We start from the raw sequence: 6,000 nt of genomic DNA, 5'->3' as shown, positions 1-6,000 counted from the left end.
GCAGCAATGAAGACCCAATGCAGCCAAAAATAAATAAATAAAATAAATAAATGTATATAAAAAAAAGAATGGTGGCCTATCTGCATAGGGCTTCCTAGGAGGAGCTCATTTCTCTTCTTGGTAGGGCCTAACCCATGGCTTGCGATACCTTGGATTGATGTGCCCCGTAGCCACGTCTGTGATTCAGCGTGCGCTCTCAGTGTCTGTGGCCACGTGGAATTCAGGCAGCAGCCAAGAGGCGACTCTTGCACACACTCGCCTTTCCTTTCTGGTTCCTTCTGCCTGGCAACTGGATACCACTATTTGAAAAATGAATCCTCTTCCTAAGTGGCTGGGCCACACTAACGCTTTCTTGGGAGCAGAGCCCTTTTGGCTCTCAGTCTGAGAGCGTGGGCTTTGGGCTATACGTGGAGTGTGTCAGATGCTGACCAGTGAGGGTCTGGCCAAGCCAAGGAAGCATGTGCCGGCACAGCGGGGGGAGCCGGCAGGTTCGGAAGTGCAGGGGGGAACGGGGGTACTTTCCAGGTTTGCTCACATACGTAGAGCACGATCAGTATTTAAAGGGTAGGTACCCAGGGACCTGGACCGTCCATTTAGAGGCGGATTGGATGTCGTGTCGATGTGATGCTGGGAGTCCTTGCTCCCACATCTGCCCTCAGCAGTGGGAGGAGTAGAGGTGAAGATGTGTCTGTTGCATGCCTGTCGCAATTCTCAAGGGTTTTCTCGTTGGAGCACAGCTGCTCTTGGGATGGCAAGGTGGGGTTTGATGACTCAAAGTGCCTATTCTGTTTGACGCCCCACACTTCCCTCCCTCTCATTTTACTCCACATCGCCTTCCCGAACTCAGAAAGGTTGGTAGAGAGGCCTGCCACTGAGGCAGCACGGACTCTGCTGTCAGCTGTAGAACCTTTGTTAATGAGTTTTGATGACCTTACGCATGTTTTTGGAGCACCTTGAAAATGAAAAAGGAATCAGCCTGGTAGGAATTTGCAGAGCCCCATATGAGTCTCTGTTTGCACAGCTTGGCACTTTGGCGCCCCAGCTCTAAGCAAGCTTGGACAGTTTTCTTCTGGAAGGCGTTGGAAGAGAGGAAGGGAGCCCTAGTGCCTCTGTGTGCTCAGAAGTGCTGTTCGCCTGCCTCTCCCTCTGTTCTTGACCAAGCAAGTGTCATCCGTTGATCCATCTTTCAAACCCAGCCCATAGTCATCTTCTCTGCCCTCCTGACCCATCTCAGCTTCTCTGTCACATCTGGTGTAGGTCTAGTTGACCCTCCGTGTCCACGGGTCCCACATGTGCAGAGTCAACCAGCAGTAGATTTGGATCCGCAGTTGGCTGAATCCGCGGATACGGAGGGCCAACTGTACTGCGCGTTTTATATAAGGGACTCGAGCATCTGTGGGGCTTGCTTTCTGCAGGGGTCCTGGAACCGATCCCCTGTGGATCCCGAGGGATGACTGTATAGCATTTGCCGCCTTGCGTTGCACTGCCTTGTCATCGTGTTGAGTGCGTTTTAGCCATCAAACCCAAGACTCTCGTTACTGACAGCGGGATCAGTGCTCGGACAGTGCTTGGTGTTGGTCCCTTCACTAGGGTTGGGAAGACAGTGGAGCAGAGACTGAAGGGCATTGTTGCACTGGGGAGCCAGAGCTGAGGTGAGCAGCTAGGAAGGCCCTGCAGGTTGGCCGCACAGTGATGGGCCATGTGAGCCGAGTGACAGAGAAACCAGGTAGGCTCAGTGAAGGGGAGCCCTCACCTTAGGTGGGACCCCAGGAGCTGATGACCAGGAGGGGGACCAGGGGCAAGGACTGGGGCCTGGGCTCAGGCCCTCGGGACAGCCCCACCTACCATCCTGAGCACACACATGTGCACCCTCCACACCCAGCCTTATAGGTCCTGGGGTTCCCTGCCTCTGCCCTGAGGGCTGGTGGGGACCCACAGAGATGGGCCTGAGTGCATGAGGACGGAAGTGGTTCACAAGCAGCGGAACCTTGGCAATGTCCTGGCGTGGCTGAGAGCAGACGTGGCCTCCCTTTGCTTGGGGTCTTCAGTTAAAAGACTTTGATAACTCCTCGGAGACCAGCACTCAATTGGCCCCTTGCCCAGATTCGTAGCCAGAACACTAGGAGATTTGCCCACATTCCCACCAGCCTTATCAGCCCCCGGGGATGATGAAGCTGGCTTCTGCTCACCTGTCCCACTTGAAGGGACCTCTCCTGGTCTGCACTGTGTTCCCAGCAGCCCTTGGGTATGGTGCAGCTGGACACGGAGGACCGCCACCTCGTTGGGGCTTTTAGGGCAGAGAAAAGGAAGCTGAGGCTCAGAGAGACCAAACCAGTTAGCCAAGTCCCCCTGGCCAGGAAGGGGCTGGGCTGGAAATCGTGTAGCTACCACACCCTGCCTTGGGCACGCAGGGGCGTTTGCAAGAGTCTAAAAGTCAGATGGTGATGTTCACGTCCAGGCACCCCTGCAGCATTTCAGACTTGCTGTGTGACTTAGGGCAAGTGACTTCACCTCTCTGTGCCCCAGTTTCCTCAGCTGTGAAATGAGGATGAAAATACTGCCTACCTTATAGGATCGTTGTTCATGCTAAATGAGATAGTACAGCACAGGGAAGCTTCTAGCAGTTTTTGACACCTGTACTATGAAGTGTTGGTTATTATCATCAACATTATTATCTGTGATCTTCTGGGTCTCCTAGAGGTTGCATCTAAATATTTTTACAATGATGGGCATCTTTTGGGGTCCTTTTTTTTTTTTTTTTTTTTTCGGTACGCGGGCCTCTCACTGTTGTGGCCTCTCCCATTGCGGAGCACAGGCTCCGGACGCGCAGGCTCAGCGGCCATGGCTCACCGGCCCAGCCGCTCCGCGGCATGTGGGATCCTCCCAGACCGGGGCACGAACCCGTGTCCCCTGCGTCGGCAGACGGACTCTCAACCACTGCGCCACCAGGGAAGCCCTGGGGTCCTCTTTTTGTTTCCAGGTTGGCCGACTGGGTCACAAGTGTGTTTTGATACCTCTTACCTGTATCACATTGGGGTCATAGAACTTGTTTCCCTCAGAGGTGTTCGTGGGCAGGGCTCTGCTTCTGAGAGGGCGTGGGCGTCTCCTTGGGCTTTGATTTCTTCCCTGCTGGAGACCTTGACCCTTGATCGTGGCACTTGACTCTCTAGTGCGTTCCCAGAGGCGGCCCAGTCTCCCAAACTCTTCTTACTCAGCATCAGTGAAGGAAGAGCACGGGCACTTTTGGTGCTAAGTGAAGTCAATGCCAGTGACTCTGGGGTGATCAGGATGAGGGAGGGGGGACAGTGGTTACCCTGAGGCAGTTCCGGAGTTCAAGAAGGCCTCCCGGACAGCTAGACAGATGAACAGTGGTAAGGTGTCTAAGAGACGTCACGTGGTTGGTTATTGGTCTCTGCCGTCTTTTCTCTGTGAGGACAGCTTCACAGAATCTGGTCCCTTGTTAGCCCTTTGAGGAGAGGAACTTGGTCTCGAATTTCTTTGTAGCTCCCCTCCTGGCCTGGAGCTTTGATTGGAATTGATCCAGACCTTAAGATAGGTTTCCCACCAACCATTTTCTTTCAGACAAAAGATTGTTTACGTCTTTCCTTTCTTTTATAAATTTATTTATTTATTTATTTATGACTGCGTTGGGTCTTCATTGCTGCGCGTGGGCTTTCTCTAATTGCGGTGCGCGGGCTTCTCACTGTGGTGGCTTCTCTTGTTGTGGAGCACGGACTCTAGGCGCACAGGCTTCAGTAGTTGTGGCTTGCGGGCTCTACAGCGCAGGCTCAGTAGTTGTGGCGCGCGGGCTTAGTTGCTCTGCGGCATGTGGGATCTTCCCGGACCAGGGCTCGAATCCGTGTCGCCTGCATTGGCGGGTGGATTATTAACCACTGCGCCACCGGGGAAGTCCCAAGATTGTTTATTTCTTACTGACTAGTTATTGAAAGCAAATGTGTGATTTCTGGGACCCATCTCTGGGTCTGTTTCTAGAGGACACACACAAAGCCCTGTGGAGTTTTAGTTATTTTGCATTTTCTGTGGCATGCCGGCCTCTCCCCGGGTATCTTTCAAATCTGGAACCTGTTCTTTTATCCACACGACCTTCCGGGTTTCTCTCATTCACCTGGATTTTGCAGTCGGGGAGGCAGGAAACGTATCTGATTCTGTATGTTCCATGATATAAAGACAAGGCTGGATGCTGAGCTGAGCTGACGGCTCCCTTCCCAAAATCTGCCTGCCTGTGGGCCATTGCACAGCACCTTGGCACTGAGCACCGTCCACCTGGTCAGCTCTGCAGGAACTCGGAAATGGCGGGGGGGGGGGATGCTTCTTTCACGTCAGCCCTAGTCTGCAGGGTGTGGGATACTCAGATCTGTGTGGTTTGGAAGCACCATCTGAGCATCATCAGGCCACAGGGAGGATTGGTCCAGCATCAACTCCAGGGGCAGGAGCCGTACCTGTTCTCTTCCTCTGTGCAGTCTCTAGTATTTCTAAGGCCTGTGTGGCCTCCCTGTTTCCTTTTCATCATCCATCCTTAATCCCCCTTCCCGCACTCTTCTGCTGCCTTGGGCATTGGGTGTCTGATCGGAAGTAATGTATGTTTCAGTCTATGTCTCCTCTTTACAGCAGGTGCTTACGGCCTCAGTTTTCTATCTGTCCAGCATACTGTGGCCACTCCTGCATATCAGGCCATAAGCCAGGCTTAGAGACTTTTTTAAGGTAGAGTCTGCCCCTGTAGAGGAACAAAACCATGTTGATTTTCATAATGACCGTATTCCTATTGTCTGCCTATTGGGAAACACTGAGATGTTGGGCACAGGAAAGGTGAATCGCTGTGAGCTGGGCGAGGTTGGAGCCCGGAGCCCTTTTGGGGAGCAGAGTCCTGGCTGGGTCCTGCAGGGTCTGGGTTGAATGAAAACTCTGGAAGCCTGGCCCCTGGTAATGGGAAATGTACAAAAGGGATCAGAGGAGGCAGGAGGGAGGATGGAGGGGCCGGGCAGGCAGGCTGGTCTTTCCATCGGTTGGTACCTTGCATTTTCCCAGGGCTCTCAAAGGCTGGTCTCACCTGATCCTTATGAGGACCTTAGCCAGGCACCTAGAACTAAATACAGTGAGGATTATTTTGACAGCTTTAGAGATGAAAGAAACATGAGCACTGTGCCCAGGGTGACAGGTTCAGTGTGTGGCAGAGAGCTTCTTGCTTCTGAGATTTCCCCACGATTTACTGAATGGCCACCTTGACCATGAAGGGGCAGGACCGGGGGCCCACGAGTCCCATCTCAGCAGAGGGAATTGCCTTCTCTGGCCAAGAGGCTTAACCCGCCACTCAGCCTTAATGGCAGCCTGACCCCATTGCCTGTAGCTGGAGAAGACGGTGCTGGTACGATGCAGTTTGGCCTTTTTGTCTTCTTAATTTCAAGGGCCAGAATCTGTTTAAAAAAAAAAGGCCCTGAGACTTCCCTGGCGGTCCAGTGGTTAAGTCTCCCCGCTTCCAATGCAGGGGGCACGGGTTCGATCCCTGGTCAGGGAACTAAGATCCCAAATGCCGAGTGGTGCAGCCAGAAAAGAAAGAAAGAAAGAAAGAAACCAGGCCCAGGAGTGCATGTCAGAGTAGGTACGTGTGTACGGGCGGGGTGCTCGCGTGTATGTTGAGGAGCAGCTGCTAGCCTGCCAGGCTCAGGATGGCTGCCGGCCCTGTCAGGGAGGCTCCGAGGGACCTTCCGGGATGCGCCCTCCTCCCCTGGCTCACCACGCAGTAAATGAGATGATCCCCGCCAACTGCCCGTGAGCCCATCAATAACCATTCTAATCTCCTCGACAGCCCCCAGAAGTGAATTTACAGCATCGAGGTAAAAATGAGGCTGCATGATCAATGGATCCCCGGATGGTCTCCTCTAGGAGACACAAATGTATATTGTAACAAAACTTTATTTTCTTCTGAAAATTGCCTACATGATTAATATGGCCCAACACAGCCCAAGCTGTTCAGCATAACAA

The 6,000-nt window shown here is 53.1% G+C and overlaps 1 protein-coding gene across 2 annotated transcripts in view; it reads left to right on the top strand.

Annotated features, from left to right (window-relative positions):
* Positions 1-6,000, top strand: part of GALNT17 (polypeptide N-acetylgalactosaminyltransferase 17) — a 450,322-nt gene that overhangs the window by 219,204 nt on the left and 225,118 nt on the right. The window lies entirely within an intron of this gene.

The sequence above is a fragment of the Stenella coeruleoalba genome (assembly GCF_951394435.1).
Source record: "Stenella coeruleoalba genome assembly, chromosome: 15".
Classification (NCBI taxonomy): Eukaryota; Metazoa; Chordata; class Mammalia; order Artiodactyla; family Delphinidae; genus Stenella; species Stenella coeruleoalba.
This window is presented reverse-complemented; position numbering and strand designations above follow the sequence as displayed.